This window comes from Ranitomeya variabilis, chromosome 2 (assembly GCF_051348905.1).
Source record: "Ranitomeya variabilis isolate aRanVar5 chromosome 2, aRanVar5.hap1, whole genome shotgun sequence".
Classification (NCBI taxonomy): domain Eukaryota; kingdom Metazoa; phylum Chordata; class Amphibia; order Anura; family Dendrobatidae; genus Ranitomeya; species Ranitomeya variabilis.
Window position 1 is genome coordinate 619,360,066 of NC_135233.1, and position 26,194 is coordinate 619,386,259.

Genomic DNA, 26,194 nt, shown 5'->3' on the forward strand with positions numbered 1-26,194 from the left:
GTGTGATACTGTCTGCTGAGCCGTGTATCTAATCCTATCCTGTGTGATACTGACTGCTGAGCCGTGTACCTAATCCTGTCCTGTGTGATACTGACTGCTGAGCTGTGTATCTAATCCCATCCTGTGAGATACTGTGCTGACTAGTGTATCTAATCCTCTCCTGTGTGATACTGCCTGCTGAGCCGTGTATCTAATCCTCCCCTGTGTGATACTGTCTGCTGAGCCGTGTATCTATTTCCATCACATGTGACACTGTGCTACACCTACATCATACAGAAGATATTGGGGGCAGAGAGTACAATAAAAACAAACAGGCTGGGAGGGGAAAAAAAAAAAAAAGTTGATTTTGAAGAAATTAAACCAAAACAGGAAGAGTCGGCGCAGTCAGAGGGGAACTCAGCAGTTCCACACTAATTACAGAGCAAGCAAATAAGCGGCTAATTACCCAAAACTGCATGCAGCGAATAAAAATAATAAAAGTAAAAACGCCGGCGTGAATAATATGTTTATTTATAGAGCAACAGAGAACAATGCAGGAACCTTGGACAGGATCCCAGAGAAGTTCTACAGGATGGAAAGTGAGCGCTGATCATAATTACTCAGGAACACTAATCTGTCTGTTCCGTCTTCTGTGCAATTATAGCTGCTGGATCTGGTGGTCTCCCCAACTAATTACTGTGCCCCCCTCTGCATACCCTGTAGGTGAAGGACAGACAAGCAAAGGACAAGAGTGAAAACATAAATCCACAACATCTCATACACTAACCGGCCTGAGCGTGTAACAGTGTAATACAGGGGGCAGTATTATAGTAGTTATATTCTTGTACATAAGAGCAGTATTATAGTAGTTATATTCTTGTACATAGGAGCAGTATTATATTAGTTATATTCTTGTACATAGGAGCAGTATTATATTAGTTATATTCTTGTACATAGGAGCAGTATTATAGTAGTTATATTCTTGTACAAAGGGGGCAGTATTATAGTAGTTATATTCTTGTACATAGGAGCAGTATTATAGTAGTTATATTCTTGTACATAGGAGCAGTATTATAGTAGTTATATTCTTGTACATAGGGGGCAGTATTATACTAGTTATATTCTTGTACATAGGGGGCAGTATTATAGTAGTTATATTCTTGTACATAGGAGCAGTATTATAGTAGTTATATTCTTGTACATAGGGGGCAGTATTATACTAGTTATATTCTTGTACATAGGGGGCAGTATTATAGTAGTTATATTCTTGTACATAGGAGCAGTATTATAGTAGTTATATTCTTGTACATAGGAGCAGTATTATAGTAGTTATATTCTTGTACATAGGAGCAGTATTATAGTAGTTATATTCTAGTACATAGGAGCAGTATTATAGTAGTTATATTCTTGTACATAGGGGCAGTATTATAGTAGTTATATTCTTGTACATAGGAGCAGTATTATAGTAGTTATATTCTTGTACATAGGAGCAGTATTATAGTAGTTATATTCTTGCACATAGGGGCAGTATTATAGTAGTTATATTCCTGTACATAGGGGCAGTATTATAGTAGTTATATTCTTGTACATAGGAGCAGTATTATATTAGTTATATTCTTGTACATAGGAGCAGTATTATATTAGTTATATTCTTGTACATAGGAGCAGTATTATAGTAGTTATATTCTTGTACAAAGGGGGCAGTATTATAGTAGTTATATTCTTGTACATAGAGGGCAGTATTATAGTAGTTATATTCTTGTACATAGGAGCAGTATTATAGTAGTTATATTCTTGTACATAGGAGCAGTATTATAGTAGTTATATTCTTGTACATAGGGGGCAGTATTATACTAGTTATATTCTTGTACATAGGGGGCAGTATTATAGTAGTTATATTCTTGTACATAGGAGCAGTATTATAGTAGTTATATTCTTGTACATAGGGGGCAGTATTATACTAGTTATATTCTTGTACATAGGGGGCAGTATTATAGTAGTTATATTCTTGTACATAGGAGCAGTATTATAGTAGTTATATTCTTGTACATAGGAGCAGTATTATAGTAGTTATATTCTTGTACATAGGAGCAGTATTATAGTAGTTATATTCTAGTACATAGGAGCAGTATTATAGTAGTTATATTCTTGTACATAGGGGCAGTATTATAGTAGTTATATTCTTGTACATAGGAGCAGTATTATAGTAGTTATATTCTTGTACATAGGAGCAGTATTATAGTAGTTATATTCTTGCACATAGGGGCAGTATTATAGTAGTTATATTCCTGTACATAGGGGCAGTATTACAATAGGTATATTTTTGTACATAGGGGCAGTATTATAGTAGTTATATTCTTGTATACAGTATTATAGTTATTTTTGTACATTGGGAGAGTATTATGGTACTTTTATTCTTCCACATGGAGGTAATTTTACATCTTTATCACATAACAATAGGCTACATAAAATCATGAAGACAGTGAGCACTAGGGGGGGGGGGTGATAGTTTTTCCGGTAATATTTCTTGCCCTTAACTTAAATCTATATTGATTGATGGCCAGCTGTCCAGGTCCATCCTCTTCATTATAGAGGTGTCTAAATCCAGATGCAAGCCTGGCATAGAATGCAGTATAGCAGACGCTGCACATTAGTTTCACAGGATGAGAGTGAAAATCCGCCTCTGAGCGCAGCTGTGGATGTAACACTCTGTCTGTGCTCATTTTACAAGCCTGTCCTTTAAAGGCTTTTATCCCAGCCTGACATCCAGCTCTCCCAGGGTCACAACCATTGCTGTTGACTTGGTCACTTTCCAAACAATTTATAGACTTTGCAAGCATCTGGACAAACACATGGCTAAGTGCTGGCTGCTGGCCATGGAGAATCTTGTCCACTAGGTGGCAGCAGCGGCCATACAACAACACAATGCAGAATTTGGCTGACAGTTGAGGTTAGGGGCTCATCCATTCACAATATTTGGATATCTGGGAAAAAAAATGATTTATTTTACGTCAAACTTTCAGCCAATATTCTATGTATTGTAGACATGAGCAATATTTCTGCCTTAACTTTTACTTTAAAGCGGCTTTCCAGTTTTAAATCAACGAACTTAGTAAGTCACAATGTATTGCAGTGGATGAATACCATGATGGGAAACCCTGTAGCTGTGAGAAGTATGGGATATACTCATTTTCAGCTGCAGGTGTGATCATTTTGTTACACTGTATCACAAGATCTGGGGAAAAATGTGTAATTTGTCCACTGGGTGGCACCAAAGAACCTGGGCTGAGATGAAAGAAAAAACAAAAAAAACAAACAACCATTTACTGTTGAGCTGACCCCCTCTGTACAGAGCTCTGCCTTCAACCAGTGGCACCCAGGACCCCCTGCATGTGGCTTTTGTCAGGGTTGCCAATTTTTGTATTTTATTTTACCACAAGTAAAATAATAAAAAGATAAAAAATAACGAGTTCTTCACTCGTTAAAAAGATTAAAAACTAACGAGTGGAGAACTCGTTATTTTTAATCTTTTTATTATTTTACTTGTGGTAAAAAAAAAAAAAAAGTTGACAACCCTGATAGATACATACATACATACATACATACAGTCATGGCCAAAAGTATTGACACCCCTGCAATTCTGTCAGATAATACTCCGTTTCTTCCTGAAAATGATTGCAATCACAAATTCTTTGGTATTATTATCTTCATTTAATTTGTCTTAAATGAAAAGCCACAAAAGAGAATGAAGCAAAAAGCAAAACATTGATCATTTTACGCAAAACTCCAAAAATGGGCCAAAAGTATTGGCACCCTCAGCCTAATACTTGGTTGCACAACCTTTAGCCAAAATAACTGCGACCAACCGCTTCCGGTAACCATCAATGAGTTTCTTACAATGCTCTGCTGGAATTTTAGACCATTCTTCTTTGGCAAACTGCTCCAGGTCCCTGATATTTGAAGGGTGCCTTCTCCAAACTGCCATTTTTAGATCTCTCCACAGGTGTTCTATGGGATTCAGGTCTGGACTCATTGCTGGCCACCTTAGAAGTCTCCAGTGCTTTCTCTCAAACCATTTTCTAGTGCTTTTTGAAGTGTGTTTTGGGTCATTGTCCTGCTGGAAGACCCATGACCTCTGAGGGAGACCCAGCTTTCTCACACTGGGCCCTACATTGTGCTGCAAAATTTGTTGGTAGTTTTCAGACTTCATAATGCCATGCACACGGTCAAGAAGTCCAGTGCCAGAGGCAGCAAAGCAACCCCAAAACATCAGGGAACCTCCGCCATGTTTGACTGTAGGGACCGTGTTCTTTTCTTTGAATGCCTCTTTTTTCTCCTGTAAACTCTATGTTGATGCCTTTGCCCAAAAAGCTCTACTTTTGTCTCATCTGACCAGAGAACATTCTTCCAAAACGTTGTAGGCTTTTTTAGGTAAGTTTTGGCAAACTCCAGCCTGGCTTTTTTTTGTCTCGGGGTAAGAAGTGGGGTCTTCCTGGGTCTCCTACCATACAGTCCCTTTTCATTCAGACGCCGACGGATAGTACGGGTTGACACTGTTATACCCTCGGACTGCAGGGCAGCTTGAACTTGTTTGGATGTTAGTCGAGGTTCTTTATCCAACATTCGCACAATCTTGCATTGAAATCTCTTGTCAATTTTTCTTTTCCGTCCACATCTAGGGAGGTTAGCCACAGTGCCATGGGCTTTAAACTTCTTGATGACACTGCGCACGGTAGACACAGGAACATTCAGGTCTTTGGAGATGGACTTGTAGCCTTGAGATTGCTCATGCTTCCTCACAATTTGGTTTCTCAAGTCCTCAGACAGTTCTTTGGTCTTCTTTCTTTTCTCCATGCTCAATGTGGTACACACAAGGACACAGGACAGAGGCTGAGTCAACTTTAATCCATGTCAACTGGCTGCAAGTGTGATTTAGTTATTGCCAACACCTGTTAGGTGCCACAGGTAAGTTACAGGTGCTGTTAATTACACTAATTAGAGAACCATCACAGTGCCAATACTTTTGTCCACCCCCTTTATGTTTGGTGTGGAATTATATCCAATTTGGCTTTAGAACAATTCTTTTTGTGTTTTTTTTCCATTTAAGACAAATTAAATGAAGATAATACCAAAAAATTTGTGTTTGCAATCATTTTCAGGAAGAAACTGAGTATTATCTGACAGAATTGCAGGGGTGACAATACTTTTGGCCATGACTGTACATACATCTCAAGCTTATTCCAGTAAATGGGTGGGCATATAAAAAGTGGAGGAACGACTAAGGGTATGTGCACACGTTGTGGTTTTTACTGCGGATCCGTAGCAGTTTTCCATGCGGTGTACAGCACCATGTTAACCTATGGAAAACAAAAACCGCTGTGTACATGCTGCGGAAAATACCGTGCGGAAGCGCTGCGGTTTATTTTCCGCAGCATGTCAATTCTTTGTGCGGAATCCGCAGCGGTTTGACACCTGCTCCATATTAAAAAACCGCAGGTGTAAAACCGCAGTGGAATCCGCACAAAAACCGCAGAAAATCCGCAGCAAAAATGCAGTGTTTTTGCCCTGCGGATTTATCAAAATCAATGCGGAAAAATCCGCACACCAGTCCGCAGCGTGTGCACATACCCTAAGGCTGTGTGCACACGTTGCAGATTTCCTGCAGATCTGCAGCTTTTTTCCAACGCAGAAGCGCTGCAGTTCTGCAAGTGATTTACCATACAATGGCAAAAAAAAAAATGCTGTGCTAATGGTGCGGAAAAATCTGCACAGAAAATGCAGCAGATTCAAAAAAGGAGCATGTCAATTCTTTTGCAGATCTGCAGCGTTTCTGCACCTATTCCATAATAGAAATCTGCAGGGGTAAAAAAAAGGCAGATTTTTGTGCGGATTTCTTCAACGTGAGAACATACCAAAAAAAGGTGCAGATTCTGACCTGCGTTTTCTGCCAAGAAATTCAGAATCTGCACAGAAAATTCCACAGTCAAATCTGCAACGTGTGCACAAAGCCTAAAAATATCATGAAAAGCCCCAAATTTATCAGATGTGGCGAGACTCTGGGATAAAATTTGGCGCCAACACAAATTAAACCGACTACAAAATGTCCCCTCATGATAAATTCCCCTCTCAGTGATTCAATTCTGCACCATTTTTAACATTTTTTTTTTTGTTCACATCCAGAACCGAGTCCATCCTGACCCAATAGTCTCACAGCTGAGGGTTTGCTACAATTGCAGCCATCTTCCATGACAGCGATTGTGATCTGTGGCTCTCCCAGCATGGCCTCAGGGGTCGGGTACAGTATGGATGGTAGAAGGTTCCATTATCCCGGCGCTGATACATTGTAGCAACCAGGAAGAGTAAACAAACAAGGCTGAGGCCTGCACTGTGGTTATAGCTGCTGGGGTGATGGGGTCTCCCTGTGTCCGGGAATCTGAGGAATGCCTGTGCTGACAGCGCCTCCACCAGGGACTGCTCCTGCATCTGCAAGAAAACATCTGTTTTGCCCATTGGCCTTGAGTGGAGGTGATAATCCCTTGCTGGGAATAGACCCTGGGAGGCGGCCAGGCTCGAAGGGCTTCCTGCCAGCCCTGTTGTCTTTAAAGGAATGAAGCTCTTAGAAAGAAATAATAATTGGAGGCCAGAAAAGCGCCTCATAACCGGCCAAACAGCAAATGGCCCCCTGAGCGGCTGCGCTGGTGAACATTCCCTGAAGTTACCCCCATCTGGCCCATCCAGCTCTCCCTCCCTGCTCAGCCGCACACAGGACAGCAGTTTTTGGCAATTCATGAATAGAGGGAAAAGGGCGCCAGATATTCTGGAGCCGACGCTGCTCCCCCTCCATCAGCTTCTGTGTCTATAGGAGCCGTGTGTTAGGGGCCCAAAAATCAGCTGCCCAACCTCAAGAAGGTAGGGGCAAATATGGGGACAGATCTGAGGCCGGACTAATTAATCACGACAATGGGAATACACTATGCTGCAGATATCAAAGCTTGAGGCCAATATCTGCACTAATCACACGGTTCTCCAGATGCAGCTGCAGTGTAAAGAACAGCGACCTACTGTAGAAGTATTGAAATAATCAGAGGAGAGCAACCGGCTAAACAGTACCAAGATATATATCTTTCCTGTATCAGAGAGCAGATCTCCAACTGGAGGTTCTCAAGGACTACAACTCCAAGCATGTTGTCGAAACAGCTGTATCCCAACAGCTGGAAAGCCGAAAGGACCACAGATTGTGAGATAAAAATGGATAAATAGACAGAACCATGGATGTAGCCAAGAAACCCTAAAACAAAAACCCTCCATTCTTTACACTGCAGGCTGCGCCTAAAATGAGGATGAACAAAACACAGTTTACACTAGAGATTTGTAGGACCTCCACAGTAAATTTAGGGTCCCTGGTGCCCCAGTAGTGACCACGTTATGTCCTGACCTGGTCATCATCCAGTTCCTACTCCACACATTGCTGAAACACAATCCCCCCGCCCCCCCCGCCGCTGCCCGGACACCACATAAACCTTTACCCCGGTTATCTGCAGCCCGAGGGATTGATGAAGATTAACACAGGACAACTGATCTACTGATGGAAAACGCACAGATCTCAGATGTAAATCTGCAGCCGGTGACAGATGCATCTCTAATGTGGCACCAAGTACGGGGTCGCCCCTGCGCAGCGATGCAGTCACTTAACCTCTACATGCCACACCGTATACACCCCGCGCGCTCTGTACACACCGTATATACCACGTGCGCTCAGTACACACCGTATATACCACGTGCGCTCAGTACACACCGTATATACCACGTGCGCTCTGTACACACCGTCCAACTATGAAAGTTGTAGAGACAGACACACCACAGCAAATTTACACCAAGTCACTTCCCTAACCTCGTCCAGTCCTTTGTGTCCACATTCATCTTAGTGAGGTAAAAAAAGTGTTCCAACATAGAGTTCATGTCCTTCATGGTGCCCCCCACACATATTGCCTCCCCTACATACAGCAAGATGCCCTCAGTGCCATATGCATAGTGTGATGTCCCCACTTTGACTCCCAAAACAAAGTATAAATACCTCTACAGCTACCCCATACACACACACACGATGCTCCCACACAGCATGATGCCCCCACAAAGCACACACGCACAGTATGATGCCCCCACAGCAAACGCACAGTATGATGCCCCCTTCGCACATAGTATGATGGCCGCATAGCCCTCCACACACACACACACACACACACACACACACAAACACACAAAAGGGACGTAGGTGAAAAAAAAAAAAAATCACCCGAACAATGGGCACGTTTGAAAAGAAAGACACAGATGAGCTGGTTCATACTAGCAGTACACAGCATTGTAAAGGCTTCAGTTTCCAGATTTCCATACTTTATACTGCAGGATTTCTCACCAGAGTTGCGAGCGGTGGTCCTTGTATTGATAGTACACCCCAGGCATTGATGCACACTGGCCTCATTAATAGGAAACATAAGAAGAACAGTCAGTATTGAACCCATGAAATGATGTGCAAGATGATGAGACCCCGAAGGAACCAAATGCCAACACCCAGCGGACATTACAGTTACTGGACAGGAAAACAGATCAGACCCTCAGCTCTGCCTCAAGTGCGGCTAAATGTACAAGAACTGACCCCAAAGAAGTTACAAGCTGAAAGATGTCCTGCCCCAAATACCCGGGAAACTGACAACAGGACGAGGCCATCAATACATGGGCTGAGATAAAAGTGTATAATACAATGAAAAATTACTAGAATAAGAAATACAAGAGAAGTAATGAATTCACCATCAGAATAGTGAGTGCAGCTCTGGGGTATAATACAGGATGTAACTCAGGATCAGTAATGTAATGTATGTACACAGTGACTGCACCAGCAGAATAGTGAGTGCAGCTCTGGAGTATAATACAGGATGTAACTCAGGATCAGTAAGGTAAAGTATGTACACAGTGACTGCACCAGCAGGATAGTGGGTGCAGCTCTGCTCAGCTGCTGATCATTGTGCTAATTGTGGGTGCGGTCACTGCTGATCCTGCTGTGTGCTCCTGAGAACCACCACCTCTCCACCCAGGGATCTGCTCTCTCTCTTACCCAGGGAGGGAGTGGGTTTCCTGGGATGAATGAGGGAGCCAAGGCCCAGGCTTCTGCTTCCTGGACCAGGCAGGCAGGGGGCAGAAGGAACCAGCAACCAGCCTGCACATCAGAGGATTTGGGGGTGAGACGCTCCACTAGGAGTCGCAGCAATGTGGCTCCTACTCCCCCCAGGTCTGCAGAGACCCAGAGAAGCCGCAAGGCTTCCATGGAGGAGAAGCCTGCTAGTGTGCAAGATGGCGGTCCTTCCAGAGGAAAGCTGAGTGCTCACGGAGGTGAGGCCGACCTCACTGAGGAGGGTTGGGCGCTGCAGAGACCCCGGGAGTCTGTGTCCACCTATGCCTCCCGGGTCATGAGCCACCTCCGTGAGGATGAAGAGGCGAGTAAGAACCTGAGGAGGCTCCGGGAAGAGTTGCGCTGCACAAGCAACAAAGCTGCAGGTTCCTCCAAACCGAGGAAGAATCAGCTCCAGGCGGAGGTAAGGAGACTGAAAGTTGACAATGAGCTTGAAGTCAGAAAAGCTTTCATCAGAGAAAAAAGTGGCCCGTTTAAGGAAAAGCTAATTAATGAAGATCGATTCAGAGAAATGGCTAACAGAGAGCAAAGGCAGATGGGGCTGCAGCCTGAGAGCCAGGTGGATGATGATGAGGAGGATGATGACCAGCAGAAAGCCCCACCTGGCAGCCTGCTTAGTCACTCACAGGCCACGTGCAGCGAGGTCCCTGCTGGACAGGCGACAATGACATCTCGTCGCAGTTCTGCTGGCTCTGGGGAGGACAGAGACATCGGCAAGGGAGGGGCGCTAATGGCAGAGATCAAGCTCCTGGAGTCCCCAGTGTGCCTTCAGAACTTCCATCTTGGTGATGATTTACCAGAGGAGGCACCTGGGGGCCAGAAGAAAAAGGCAAAGAAAACCACCAAGCCAAAGCTGCAGGAAGTGGTAAGCTATGTATATGCCCCTCTCCCTGTACGCCCTGAGTCGGCTGCTATAAGCCCCGTTGCCCAGCCCAGCCCAGGTTCTGCTGTGGATCCAGTGCAAAGGCACGGGGAGATTACAAAGCACGGTAGTGAGGCGCAGAGCTCCATCTCTGCTTGTAGTAGCGGGGACGTAGCAGCAGGTGCATCAGCCGAGAGGCTGGACAGCAGGGCCGGACTGGCCATCGGGCACTTCTGGCAAATGCCAGAAGGGCCGATGCCAGTAGTGGGCCGCTCGATCCGCCTCCCCCCGCCCCCGCCGTCGCATTCAACTATACCGGCGTATAGACGCCGGTACAGTTGAATTCAATGATGGAGGAGAGCGTCTACAGACGCTCCTCTCCCATCATTCCCCGCTCTGCCTCTGACACTGCGGGTGCGCGATGACGTCATATCATCGCGCACCTGCTGTGTCCCGGGCAGACTGCACGCTGCTGAGACAGAGACAGGAGCAGGAAGGCGGAAGCAACGCTGGCAAGAGGAGAGGTGAGGAGAGTTTTTTTTTTTCTGGACTGTGGGGCCATTCTCGGAGGAGGTGAGGGGAGGGGGTGGAGGAAGAGAAGAGATGTGGGCTGTGCTCTGTGCTGTATACTACTGTGCTATATATAGTACTCTGTGGCTGTGCTCTGTGCTGTATACTACTGTGCTATATATAGTACTCTGTGGCTGTGCTCTGTGCTGTATACTACTGTGCTATATATAGTACTCTGTGGCTGTGCTGTATACTACTGTGGGCTGTATATAGTTCTCTGTGGGCTGTGCTCTGTGCTGTATACCACTGTGGGCTGTATATAGTTCTCTGTGGTCTGTGCTCTGTGCTGTATACTACTGTGGGCTGTATATAGTTCTCTGTGGGCTGTGCTCTGTGCTGTATACTACTGTGGGCTGTATATAGTTCTCTGTGGGCTGTGCTCTGTGCTGTATACCACTGTGGGCTGTATATAGTTCTCTGTGGGCTGTGCTCTGTGCTGTATACCACTGTGGGCTGTATATAGTTCTCTGTGGGCTGTGCTCTGTGCTGTATACTACTGTGGGCTGTATATAGTTCTCTGTGGGCTGTGCTCTGTGCTGTATACCACTGTGGGCTGTATATAGTTCTCTGTGGGCTGTGCTCTGTGCTGTATACTACTGTGGGCTGTATATAGTTCTCTGTGGGCTGTGCTCTGTGCTGTATACTACTGTGCTATATATAGTACTCTGTGGCTGTGCTCTGTGCTGTATACTACTGTGGGCTGTATATAGTTCTCTGTGGGCTGTGCTCTGTGCTGTATACTACTGTGGGCTGTATATAGTTCTCTGTGGGCTGTGCTCTGTGCTGTATACTACTGTGGGCTGTATATAGTTCTCTGTGGGCTGTGCTCTGTGCTGTATACCACTGTGGGCTGTATATAGTTCTCTGTGGGCTGTGCTCTGTGCTGTATACCACTGTGGGCTGTATATAGTTCTCTGTGGGCTGTGCTCTGTGCTGTATACCACTGTGGGCTGTATATAGTTCTCTGTGGGCTGTGCTCTGTGCTGTATACCACTGTGGGCTGTATATAGTTCTCTGTGGGCTGTGCTCTGTGCTGTATAGTACTGTGGGCTGTATATAGTTCTCTGTGGGCTGTGCTCTGTGCTGTATACTACTGTGGGCTGTATATAGTTCTCTGTGGGCTGTGCTCTGTGCTGTATACTACTGTGGGCTGTATATAGTTCTCTGTGGGCTGTGCTCTGTGCTGTATACTACTGTGGGCTGTATATAGTTCTCTGTGGGCTGTGCTCTGTGCTGTATACCACTGTGGGCTGTGCTCTGTGCTGTATACCACTGTGGGCTGTATATAGTTCTCTGTGGGCTGTGCTCTGTGCTGTATACCACTGTGGGCTGTATATAGTTCTCTGTGGGCTGTGCTCTGTGCTGTATACCACTGTGGGCTGTATATAGTTCTCTGTGGGCTGTGCTCTGTGCTGTATACTACTGTGGGCTGTATATAGTTCTCTGTGGGCTGTGCTCTGTGCTGTATACTACTGTGGGCTGTATATAGTTCTCTGGGCTGTGCTCTGTGCTGTATACTACTGTGGGCTGTATATAGTTCTCTGGGCTGTGCTCTGTGCTGTATACCACTGTGGGCTGTATATAGTTCTCTGTGGGCTGTGCTCTGTGCTGTATACTACTGTGGGCTGTATATAGTTCTCTGTGGGCTGTGTTCTGTGCTGTATACTACTGTGTGCTATGTGCTATATATAGTACACTGTGGGCTGTGCTGTATGTAGTACTCTCTGGGCTGTGCTGCATATAGTACTCTGTGGGCTGTGCTATATATAGTACTCTGTGGGCTGTGCTGTATATAGTACTCTGTGGGCTGTGCTGTATATATTGCTCTGTGGGCTGTGCTGTATATAGTACTCTGTGGGCTGTGCTGTATATAGTACTCTGTGGGCTGTGCTGTATATAGTACTCTGTGGGCTGTGCTGTATATAGTACTCTGTGGGCTGTGCTGTATATAGTACTCTGTGGGCTGTGCTGTATGTAGTACACTGTGGGCTGTGCTGTATGTAGTACTCTGTGGGCTGTGCTTTATATAGTACTCTGGGCTGTGCTGTATATAGTTCTCTGTGGGCTGTGCTGTATATAGTTCTCTGTGGGCTGTGCTGTATATAGTACTCTGGGCTGTGCTGTATATATTACTCTGTGGGCTGTGCTGTATATATTACTCTGTGGGCTGTGCTGTATATATTACTCTGTGGGCTGTGCTGTATACTACTGTGTGGACTGTGCTGTATACTTCTACGTGGGCTGTGCTGTATACTACTGTGTGGTCTGTGCTGTATACTACTGTGTGGTCTGTGCTGAATACTGCTCTGTGGGCTGTGTTATCTACTACACGGGCTGTGCTATAGTATGCAGGCTGTGCTGTATACTATGCGGTTTGTGCTATATAATATGCGGGCTTTGCTATATACTATGGGGAGTATATTATATTCTATACTATGGGGGGCTGCATTATATTCTATGGGGGGCTACATTATATATTATGGGGAGGTGGGCTGTATTATATTCTATGGGGGTTACATACTCTGGGGTGGCTGCATTATACTCTGGGGTGGCTGCATTATACTCTGTGGTTGGTGTATTATACTCTGGGGTGGCTGCATTATACTATATGTGGGCTGCATGATACTGTATCGAGGACTATGGGGAATACGTTATACTATATGAAGAACTATGGGGTGCATTATACTATGGGAAGTGAATTGTACTACATGGATGACTGTGGCGGTGCATTATACTATATGGAGCACTATGAGGAGTGTATTATGCTATATGGAGGACTATGAGGAGTGTATTATACTATGTTGAGGACTGAGCAGTGTATTTTAATATATGGAGGACTATAGGGAGTGTATTATACTATATGGAGGACTATGGAGCACATTATAATATATGGAGGACTATGGGGTGTATTTTACTAAACAAGTAAAATGCTGCATATTCAGATTGTTTTTGCTGGAACAAAAAGCCTTGTTGTCAGCAGCACATTGCCAGTGTAAACTGTAGATGTGCTGCTGAAAACATGATACTGTATGGTGATCTGTTAGTGATCTATTAGTGATCGTTCTGTCCCATCATTATTCCTCAGCTGGTGGAAAGAGGCCGGGAAACAAGCGTTGAACAACTTCCGTATTGTCGATCAAACTCATTTAGCGGCCTGAACTCAGCGCACGTAAATACAACAGAAAGGCTTCTGTGTGATGTGGAATATGTTAGTTTTTGGGGCCCCATTTTGAACTTTGCCTAGGGCCCCACTTTGCCTAAAACCGGCCCTGCCTACAAGTGTACAAAGGTATTATACAGTCACCATGTGACAAGTGGGCCTGTGTAACTTCAAATGCCAGGGCTGAATTTTAGTCCCAGTCCGGCCCTGCTGGACAGTGAGGGCGGCCCGGCGGCGGGTGAACAGTCAAGCCACGATACTGTGGTGCGCTCCTCAGTGGGAGGGGGGGGGGAGCGGCCCGGTGTCAGGGGCAGCTCCGGTAGCCTCGGTGCCCCTGAATGCTGTTGCCGCTGATCACTTAGTTGAGAAGCGGCGGCAGTGTGAGGAGGTTGCTGGGGCTGGGAGTTCCGGTCCTCCCACCAAAGTCCTGTTCTGTGTTGGTGCCGCTGGTCAACAAGATGCTGATATAAAGGATCAGTGGCACCCCACAACGGCAAAAGATCAGCGGCGCCTGGTATCAACAGTAAAGCAGCGGAAAATATCAACTGATGATGCGGATGGCACACGTAAGACCAGGGGTGAGGTCGCCTCTAGTTCTGTGGGGGAGACTCAGCCCCTTGTGCCTGATGATGCGGAGGTCAAAGTGTCACCCCCTGTTACTGGTCCAGCAGGAGTGAATGTGGTGGTGGGTATGGATGAGGAAAACTTTGTCTAGAGGTGTGGTTGCTGGTTTGGTAGAGGGTGAGGGGGTTATGGAGGTGGGTAATGGTGATGCTGTTGGTGTGGATGTGGTCACTGGTCCGGTTGCCCCCCCGGTGGTGGCAGCACCTGTCAGGACTTTTGCCGCTGTCACCTCCGGGGGAAAAAGGGCATCCTCCTCGTCTCCGGGCTCTGGGGACGGCATGTTGCAACGGCGTCTCCTGGAGGCTCTAAAGAAGGGAAGAGAGATCACTAATGGTAGAGGGTCGAGAGGTTGATCTATCCTTCTGAATAGTGAGGCATGGCCTCTGGGCCTTCCGAGAGCAAAGAGGGGGGGTACAGTGTGGTCCCTCCCAACAGCTGGGCCGGGTAGTGTGCGTAGGAATGTGGTCCATCTTCAGTGGAGGGGCGGTGATGCGTGTCCTCCAAGGTCTAAAGTTGTGGAGCTCCTACTGAGGATGGGCTTCAAGGCAATTGACATCTACGCCTTGATACATCCCTATTCCACACCTGAGTTTGATGTCAGCTTTGTTCGGCTGGAGGGGCTTGAGCTCTTCTGGTCGAACTAGGGGTTGGCAAAAAATGAGCCCGACTGGCGGGACTTTGCCGTTCAGGTGGTGTCTCGCCAAAACCAAGTCAAGAAAGTGACCGTGATAACTTGTAACGAGTCGCTTTCTTGTTATGACATCATGACGTGGCTTGTCCTGTATGGAGAGGTGGTAGAAATGCCAAAGAAAAACCGTAAGGCTATGTGCACACTTTGCGGATTCTGCTGCGGATTTTTCCGCAGCGGATTTGATGAAAAACGCAGTGCAAAAAGTACTGCGGATTTCTCGCGTTTTTTTGTGCGGTTTCCACTGTGGTTTTAGACACCTGCGTTTTTTTTTTTTTTAACATGGAGCAAACCCCTGCGGATTCCGCACAAAGAAAACATGCTGCGGAATGTAAATCGCTGCGTTTCCGCATGTTTTTTTCCGCAGCATGTGCACAGCGTTTTTTGTTTTCCATAGGTTAACATTGTACTGTACACCACATGAAAAACTGCTGCGGATCCGCAGCGTCCAAAAACGCTGCGGATCTGCAGCAAAAACCGCAAAGTGTGCACATAGCCTGACGAGTTTTGTATCTGGTCAGGGGCCTGGACGTTTATGGTAAAACGTAAGCGTTCAGGTGGTACGGTTGCCTACATACCATCATCTGCCTTCCTGGGTAGGGATCGTATCCTGGTCTTCTACCAGGGCAACCGAAGCTCTGTCACAGGTGCGGCGACCCCACACACTTCAGCGCAAACTGCACTGTGCAGAAATGTGCATTGTGTGGGGATATCGGCCATCTTGCTGCATCTTGTGTGGAGATTAGGTGCCACCTGTGTGGTGCGTTAGGTCACCCATTCAGCCATTGTCCTCGCTCCTTCGATAATGCGGTCGTGACCCCGGTGGGAGAAAGCAGTGAGGCTGATTCTGCTGGGGAAGGGACTAGCAGGGGTGAGGGAGCTGAGGGGCCAAGGAGGAAAAGCAATAAAAAGACGCCTGCCCAGCTAAGGCGTCTAGACAAGCGCAGACAGGATAGGGAGCTGGGCGAGCCTCGGGCTACTGGGGCGGCCCCCGTCCTGGATGCCAGTCTTGCTGCTGAGGCCCCGAGGGATGATGAGTTGGATGAGGAGGTCAGGAGGATCCACAGGGAGGAAAGTGCCACTGCCCCAGAGTCCTCCCATTATGAAAGTATGGATGAGGATAATAAGCAATGGCTAGAGGACAAGCGTAAGCTCGGCACCAAAAAGAAGAGAAAGAAGGGAGATAAAAAATCTTCTCCCGCTCTGACCAAGGTACCTAAGGAAGGAAAAACAGACTCCCCTCTGGTTGGTCTTTCTAACCGGTTCCAAGCCCTTGAAAACAACATCTCTTCCTCTGAGGAGGAAGCTGAGGGTGAGGTTCTGGCTTCGGCGGGGTTCACAGGGGGCACCGAGTCTCCTTCTTCTGGGAATGTAAGGTCCTTGGAGGGAGGGACTGGCCCAGAGTCCAGAGACGAGGATGATAAAAAGAAAAAACATGTGGAAATGGATACCTCCATGTCATTAAAGAGGGGGAAGGATTCCTCCTCTGAGGCAGAGGATAAGGGGAGTGGGAAGAAGAAAGCCATCTAACTCAATCACCAATGATGGCGGTACCCACTCCGTTGACGCTGGCGTCCATTAATGTCGCCAGCATAAAGTCAAATACAGCTAGATTTGCGGCCTTTGATTTTCTCAGCCGGGTTGAAGCTGACATTTTCTTTTTGCAAGAGACCAGGCTGCCCAATATGGCAGACGTGTTTAAAGCTAAGAGGGAGTGGAGACCCGGGCCCTCCTATTGGTTTCTTGCGGCCGAGCCGTATAGCGGAGAGGCGGTCCTATTTACCGCACCGGTAGAATGCCGAGGGGTTATTAGTTAGAAATGGGGAGGTGCCTGATCTTAGATGTCTTCATAAAGGGACAAGAGCTCCGGCTCATTAACATCTATGGTCCCCAATCTAAGTGGGACCAGAAGTGTCTCTTTATGAGGATCAAGCCCTAACTTTTTACAAGTCGGCAGGTTGTCTTTGGAGGGGACTTCAATGCTGTCACGAGGCCCCGAGATAGGTTCCAGAGACAAGCTGACTTATGATAGCGTCGCCCTTAATAGTATAGCTAGTGAGGCTCGACTGGTGGATGTCCACATTCGGCACACCCCAGGCCACGAGGGGTTCACCTATCAGAGGTAACTGTAGGTCCAGAATAGATAGGTTTTATTTAAAGGAGAAAGCTGTCTCTTCAGCAGTATCTGTTGTTGAGGTGGAGTTCTCCGACCACTGTTTAATTTTGTTTTCTCTGAATGTTACAGAGACCCTCCGGATGGGAAGAGGCTTTTGGAGGCTCAATTTGTCTCTCTTGGAAGAAGCGGAGATAAGACAGTCCTTTGAGGATTTTCTTCAGAGCCAGGTACCCTTACTGGATCTGTGTAGTAGTAAGTCAGAGTGGTGGGAGATGTTCAAGGAAAGGGTGGCGAGATTCTTCCGCCAGCTCTCGAGCCTCAGGAGTCTGAGCAGGTACCGCCTGTATCAGGGTCTGAGGAGGAAACTCAAGCATCTTGTCTCAACTGGAGGTAGCCGCGAGGAGATCTCCAGAGTGAAATCTTTGCTTATGAGGTGTCAGTACGATAGACACGCATCTTTGGTTTTTGAGAGGGATTACGGGAAGTACCGCTCGCCCGACCCTTACAGAAACTGCAAGATGTCAGTGAATAGTAAAGTGGTTACAGGACCGGTCGACACTACGGGGTCCCTGAGGCGATCCAGATCAGGGATCCTGGAAGTGGTCAGATCCTTCTACTCGCACCTCTTGGGGAAGAGGGATCTTGATTGGGATGAGATGTTGGCTTTCCTGGCTGAAGCCGTCCCCGAACCAGGGGTAGACCCCTCTCTTGACGTTTTGACAGAAATAATCAGGGAAGAGGAAGTTCAGTTGGCGATTGAAGGGCTTGCCCTAAAAAAATCGCCTGGTCCAGATGGCTTAACATCTGAATTCTATAAGACCTTTAAGGACGTTTTGGTTCCCCTCTTGACTGAGGTATTCAAGGAGTGTCATTCCTCGGGCACTCTGCCGAAGTCAATGAGGAGGTCTGCTCTGATCATCCTGTCAGAGGGTAAGGACCCATCTTGCATTGAGAATTGGCATCCCATAGCGCTTCTCAATGAAGACAGGAAGGTTATGGCAAAGGTGCTGTTTAATCGGCTGGTGAAATTTGCACCACGGTTCCTTTCGGAAGCCCAGCATTGCTCTGTTCCAGGCCGCAGCACATTTAGTGCTGTGCTCAGTGTCCGAGAGGCAGTGGAGCAGGGTAGGGCTGGTCACTGGAAGGGGTACATGCTGTCACTGGACCAGGCAAAAGCGTTTGATCGGGTTAATCAAGAGTACCTCTGGTCCGTCCTTCTGAGATATGGCCTGCTGGGGGGGGGGGGGGGTTTGTTGATTGGCTTAAGACCTTGTACAGTGGGGCAGAGAGTTTCCCGCTTGTGAATGGTTGGATTGGCAGCTCTTTTGAGGTTGGGTCCGGTGTTTGCCAGGGTTGTCCCTTGAGCCCGCTGCTGTACGTATTTGCGATTTACCCTCTTCTTAGGCGGGTGGAGCGTGGACCGTTGGCTGGGATCAGGATGGACCAGGCAGCACCGGAGGCCACTCTGAGGGTGGTGGCGTATTCCAATGATGTAACTGTGTTTGTTTCCTCTCACGAGGAGGCAGGGTGGCTGATGTCAGAGGTAGATCGCTACTCGGAGGCATACGGGTCCAAGATCAACCGGGATAAGTAAGAATCTCTGGCTGGGAGGAGATCCTGGTTTTGATCTCTCGGACACCCTTCCAGGACCCAAAGTCTCTGCAAAAGTCCTTGGCATCGAATTTGGCCAGGGGGATTACCCCAAACAAAATTGGGACAGCAGGCTAGAGATAACCACTCAGAAGGTGAACCAATGGAAGGGTTAGTCTTTGACCCTAAGGGAAAGGGTAAACCTGATCAAAACTTACCTGCTACCTTTACTGATTTATCTGGGCAGTATGTGCATCTTGCCGGAATCTCTCTGGACTCGGGTCTACAGTTTGTTCTTCCAGCTGTTATGGGGGAATAGACTGAACCTGGTCAAGAGGGAGGTTACTTACCATACGAGGAGACTAGGAGGGTTGGGTATGGTCAACCCTGTGGTATTCCTTGTGGATACCTTCATTAAGATCAATATTGCAAACCTCTGGAAAGAGAGGGCTCCTCCATGGGTAATCTCCTGTAGGGGATGGTTTCAGCCTTTCCTCCAGGAATGGGAGACAGGAGGGCAAGTGAAGGATCTTCGCACACCGCATGGACATCTTCCGGCTTACGCTACATTGGTTCTGAAGGTAATTCGTCGGTGGGGTCTGGGAATGTGGGAGATCAGGACTCTGCCAAGGAAACTCCTTGACAATAGGGTTCTGTTGACCCATTTCCAGAGGCCTCTGGCGCTCAGGGACTGCCCAAGTCGGGATCTTGGGGTGGGTTTACATGTTTTGAATTCTATCAGGATCCCCTCGAAGTTTTGGGACTTGGCTTGGCGCTGCTTCCATGGGAAACTGTGTGTGAGGGACAATCTGAAGTGTAGGAGCTCTGAGAACAGGAATTGTCATCGGGAGCATTGTGGTACCTTGCTGGAGAGCATGGACCACTTCCTGCTTCATTGTCCCTTCAACACAGAGGTGTACAACAGGGTGGGCGCCTTCATTGGCTGGTCTCGGCTGGCCGGTCTCTCCTATGCGGAATGGGCCTATGGAGCATTTGGAGACCTTGGTGGTCGGGACCGCTGCACATTATTTCTAGTTAGCGCAGTGGTTAGGTATCACACGTGGAACGCACGGTGCTTAGTATCGATGCAGCGAAAAATCCTCCCAGTGGACAATGTGTTTAGGACCATACTCGGTGACCTGGTGAAGGTGCGCTCTCTTGAGTATGGGAGACTGGGCACACGGAGGAGATATATATATATATATATATATATATATATATATATATATATATATATATAAGTTCATGTATATAATTTTTGTTTACCATTGTTTATTTTATTTGTTATTTTGTTTGGTGACCGGACCAGAAGGTCAAAGTAGTTATTATTCTGTATATACTGTATAATATGTGTGAGAGAAGAGAATGAGCGGCTGGACCAGTGTTCAGTATACTGATTATTTTCTGGCTAATATTTTTGTTATGTTTTCTGCTACTATTATTGTTATGTTTTTCATTTTTATAATAAAAGATCGACAGGAGGTAAGTCAGGATCAGTAATGTAATGTATGTACACAGTGACTGCACTAGCAGAATAGTGAGTGCAGCTCTGGAGTAGAACAAGTTAGGAATTGTTAAACTAGGACGGAACTATATAGGCCATAGTTGTGGCGAATAGAAGTTGCAGGGTTCACCCCTCCTGCAGGCTTACGCCTCCCCATTTCTGATATATATACACACATACACACACACACACACACACACACACACACACACACACACACACACACACACACACACACACACACACACACACACACACACACACACACACACAGAGGAACGAGTGCTGACATAAGATTTCCCAGCAGTCGCTGCACAATATAAATTATCAGCTTTGTGTCTTGAGGTGGTGGTGAGGATGTTGTTCTGTTTTTGCAGCCGGTCGTTCCTCTGGTACAATAGAGGATGATGCAACGCTCCAGGGCGGTGAAGGGTTAACACATAGGAAGCGGCAGCAGAATTGAGACATTTCCCAGCCTTCTATTGTATCCATCTTCTTCTTGTTTAGTTTGGGTTTGTCAGGCCAGATGTCGTGTGTCTGAGCGCTGCCGACAGCTGGAATCCGTTTCAGTGTACCGTGTCAGGGGTGCACCCCAAGTCCCCCCACATTGTGAGCCTCAGCTCATGTTACTGATCCCAATGTCTGTTACTACTGGAAACATTAACAATCCAATGGGAAAGAACGCTGGATTTTCACAATTCTGGGATCATTTGCGGTATAAAAGGAATTTCAATGCAAAAATAATCAAAATAGAGGGTGTGATAACGCTTCACCCCTTGCTAATACTATCTGTGACTGTCGGCATCATGTGACATGGTCACACGCTTTTGTTCTGCCGCCGCAGCCTCCGCATGCTGCTCGTATCATCTGTCTGCAGATAATGTCCCGGTATTTATAGCCGTATTACAGTCTGGGATATGCTGTAGGATCTAAAAATGGCAGCCGGAGTAAAGAGGGGGGGTGCAAAAATATCTTCAGCTGATCCAGCATGACACCCAATATATGGACCAGGCGGGGGTGACATCATCCTGGAGCGAGCGCGGCCGGGACAGTGAGACACATGTGCTGAAAGCAGCCGCACAGGTGACGCCTGAGGGCAGCGAGCGGACGAGGCTCCAACAGCGCAGATTCCAAAAGCTGAGAATACCGCGAGAAATCCGGAGAATAAAAGCCGCAAAATATTACCAGATAGCAAAATGGAGGCATTCTCAGTGATGTCACCTCTGATCTCTGGTGATGGATAGGAGACATTCTCAGTGATGTCACCTCTGATCTCTGGTGATGGATAGGAGGCATTCTCAGTGATGTCACCTCTGATCTCTGGTGATGGATAGGAGACATTCTCAGTGATGTCACCGCTGATCTCTGGTGATGGATAGGAGGCATTCTCAGTGATGTCACCGCTGACCTCTAGTGATGGATAGGAGACATTCTCAGTGATGTCACCGCTGATCTCTGGTGATGGATAGGAGGCATTCTCAGTGATGTCACCGCTGATCTCTGGTGATGGATAGGAGGCATTCTCAGTGATGTCACCGCTGATCTCTAGTGATGGATAGGGGGCATTCTCAGTGATGTCACCTCTGATCTCTAGTGATGGATAGGAAGCATTCTCAGTGATGTCACCGCTGATCTCTGGTGATGGATAGGAGGCATTCTCAGTGATGTCACCGCTGATCTCTGGTGATGGATAGGAGGCATTCTCAGTGATGTCACCGCTGATCACTGGTGATGGATAGGAGGCATTCTCAGTGATGTCACCACTGATCTCTGGTGATGGATAGGAGGCATTCTCAGTGATGTCACCGCTGATCTCTGGTGATGGATAGGTGGCATTCTCAGTGATGTCACCGCTGATCTCTGGTGATGGATAGGAGGTATTCTCAGTGATGTCACAGCTAATCTCTGGTGATGGATAGGAGGCATTCTCAGTGATGTCACCGCTGATCTCTAGTGATGGATAGGTGGCATTCTCAGTGATGTCACCGCTGATCTCTGGTGATGGATAGGAGGTATTCTCAGTGATGTCACAGCTAATCTCTGGTGATGGATAGGAGGCATTCTCAGTGATGTCACCGCTGATCTCTGGTGATGGATAGGAGGCATTCTCAGTGATGTCACCGCTGATCTCTGGTGATGGATAGGAGGCATTCTCAGTGATGTCACCGCTGATCACTGGTGATGGATAGGAGGCATTCTCAGTGATGTCACCGCTGATCTCTGGTGATGGATAGGAGGCATTCTCAGTGATGTCACCGCTGATCTCTGGTGATGGATAGGAGGCATTCTCAGTGATGTCACCTCTGATCTCTGGTGATGGATAGGAGGCATTCTCAGTGATGTCACCGCTGATCTCTAGTGATGGATAGAAGGTATTCTCAGTGATGTCACCGCTGATCTCTGGTGATGGATAGGAGGTATTCTCAGTGATGTCACCGCTGATCTCTGGTGATGGATAGGAGGCATTCTCAGTGATGTTACCGCTGATCTCTAGTGATGGATAGGAGGCATTCTCAGTGATGTCACCACTGATCTCTGGTGATGGATAGGAGGCATTCTTAGTGATGTCACCGCTGATCTCTAGTGATGGATAGGAGGCATTCTCAGTGATGTCATCTGATCTCTGGTGATGTATAGACAAAAAAAAAAAAAAAAAAGTCAGGCAGAATTTTTTTTTTTTTACGGACACATTGGGAACCGATAAATGATTATACAGTAGTTATCAGCGCTCTGTGTCTACAGCCCAGAACTCTGATGAGATGTTGGATGCAGTCACTGTATAGGGATGAGAATTACCAAGTAGTGTCTTCAAATTAAAAAAAAAAAAAAAGTGTGTGATTTTAACGCACGGTCGTGCAATTTCTGGACGGTTAACATCCCTGTTTCTTGGTGAAACATTGAGATATAGAGGAGATCCAGAGGGAAATCTACAGAACAATCTGTTCTGTCTGTGGATGTAGAATATAGTTGTATATACATAGTCTGGGTCTGTACTGTAGGGTTTCTCTTCAAGGGTCCTCATGGTTATATATTGGGGAGGGTGGTATATTTATTAGGGGTGTGGGGTCTGTATGGATTTTTAACTGCAGAGTGCTCCCTGCCAAAAAAAACCAAAAAACACACGAGACCCCGGCAGGTCATCTCAGGATGGGGCGGAGGACGGATTTGTAGACGTCCCTGGAGGCGCGTTTTTACAGGAGGCTGAGCGATAAGGGGCCGCATGGTGACGCTTATCTCCTCTCATTGAGTCTTTGCTCCCAAACATCACTGGGATCAGCATCTCAGACTACACTTATTCAGATGCCCATCATCCTTATGTTTTTCAATGAAAGGTCTGTGATATTAGGCGATGATTCAGCTGAATTAACGGAAAGTTCTGAACACTAATAGACTTGAAAAATCTCTGCTTGCTGTCACGGAAAGGAAACATTCTTGTCGAAATCAGATAATGTGCAGCTCACACAGACATGGTGATTATGTCAGCCCCCCATACCCAGCAGTGAGGGGCGCGGGCTCTTTCCATATTTATTTTATGAAGGGCGATATATTTTCCCACTTTGTCTGGTGCTGGCAGGACACGTGTAACCCTCTCCGCGCCCGTGTCGCCTGTGACAGCGCTGGCCGCACTCATTTCACACCTTGCACTGAAGCGGTTCAGCTTTCATTGTCTATTAATATTAACGGCTGAACTCCAGGTAACTGTGCGAGGTAATGACAGACGCCCGTGATGGGCACAGGAGAGTCCGCACCTCGCAAATCCGCTTCACGTGGAAAATCCAGACTGAACTGTGAGCAAAGGGTCACCTGGACGCCAGGACTGTACAAGTACTCCCATCATCCTCACCCAAGAGTGGCTGAGCAGACTGCATCCCAGATTACATACATACAAAAGCCAACAGAATAGGCCTTGTAGTAAGTGAATAGAACAACTTATGCTCCGGCTCATTTCTTTGGTTTTGCTGTAGTTTCTTGTACAAACAGAGGTGTAGCCCCCTTTCTGAGCTTGGCATATCATTAATATAGCCCTTCATGGACAGGTGTCTGAACCGTCCTGCTCTGCCCTCATCTACATTAAGGCTGGCTGACTCACGGTAAGAGACAGGATTGGATGGTCCCGATTGGGTCACCTTGTCGCAGTATGATGGCTTTTATGCTTTTTTTTATTTTTATCAAAGATAGTGTTATGTCCCCTATGTTATTTACATGTGCTATTACTACTGTAGGGATCCACGCTCTCAGGCATTAGGCAGCGTTCACACAGGCTGAGGTTTGGTCCAAACAGGTGCAGGTTTATTGCTTTCATAAAACTCAAATAGATTCAAAACCTAAAAAGCTTCTTATGGACATAAAGGTATCACAGCAAATAAACAGTTAATTCAACAGCACATATGTCAGCGCAGCTCCCCCCCCCCAACTGTACAGTGCTTTCCCCGATGCAAACTTCATACACAGAAGAGGCCGATCCTCCTAGCCCAGAAGCTTCCAGTGCCAAACAAGTTTTCAACTCCGGGCACAGTTCACACTGGACAAGCTGCAGCTTCCACATGGCTCTCTGCAGCTCCAGCACACAGACTGCTCAGCTTTCCTAACTGACCCATGCAGTCTCCATTTAGAGAGAGACCCTGGCACATCTCTCTCAACTACAGCTCACATTTTGGCTGGTCACTCGCCAGCAGCACACTCCATCCAGGAGACCGACACCTCTAGTGACCACAGTGCCTGGTTCTTAGTCAAAGGTAGTCAGGTGCATCCAATGGAGACCTGCAATGCTAGGATTTAACAGTTCTACCTTGATTTTGCTATATTACTTACTACAGGGTATATGCTCTTTTTTTCTTTGGTTTTGTCTGGAGAATGGCGACAGTGTGAATGTGCTCTTATAAATTGCACGTGTACCAACTTATGCTCGGCTCATTTCTTTGGTTTTGCCATAGATACAGCAATGAGTATCACATGTATTAGGAATCGACTCGGCAGCGGTATCTAATCCTACCATACATCAGTCTCATAAACGAGATGGATTTGGTTTTCAGATCTAACCAGCCTTTTGTGGGTCCGGAGTTTAATCAGAAATCCGATCTCCGGACCATGGTTCTGGTTCTAAAATCTCTCTCTTTCCCCTTCTCCTCCCCTCAGTTTCACCCCAGATAAGATCGTGCTCTTCCTTCCAGTGTAAACGATATAAAAGATAAACTTTCAGCCAGAAGACAAAACCAGCCTGCATCCCTTTATCTCCCATCTCCAGGAGGGTTACCTTAGACCCGCCGCGCGATCATCTCCCAATATCCTCATCTAATGGGGTGAGAGCATCCGCACAGATTGCTTCTCTGCACAGAAACCCTGAAGCTGAGGCCCAGGAGGTGCAAGGTGACAATGTGGAGGGGCTTAGGTGCAGCATGGGGGTACGAGATCACACAATCTCCATTCTATTCGTTACCTTCTGAGCAAGGTAAGTGACACCTGCACCACCGCAGACAATTAAGGGGGTCGCTCATGAATCTGAACTGCTGTCATGCTCAATGCCTTTAAAGGATGCATAGATCGTGCAGGACCAGCCGCACAGGTTCTGGGATGGCAGTCATTCATGAAGGGTGTAAGCATTATCCTTTTTTCAGCTGTGAAGGGGGTAAAAGGACACGGACAGCCCCCCCATATGACAGTACAGCGCATCCCATGCACCCTCCGATCAGACATTCCTGGAACGCTCTCATCTCTGCATTTCTGCTGGCATTGTCCTCCAGGATTCGGTGTACATTGGCGCAGTGTGCACGCTGTATACACACCTGTATCCTGCCTCGCTGATGCCCCGAGGGTCATATACACAAAAGAATACAACATGGGGTAAAAAATATCCCCCCCCCGACCCACAGGGCTGTGTGTGACTGCAGCAAGCGATGCCCCAGGTATTAGCACTCGT

The 26,194-nt window shown here is 46.9% G+C and overlaps 1 protein-coding gene across 1 annotated transcript in view; it reads left to right on the forward strand.

The window, feature by feature from the left end:
• The window catches only part of KIAA0513 (KIAA0513 ortholog), a 485,188-nt gene that overhangs the window by 200,899 nt on the left and 258,095 nt on the right, over positions 1 to 26,194 (forward strand). The gene's annotated exons all lie outside the window — the stretch shown is intronic.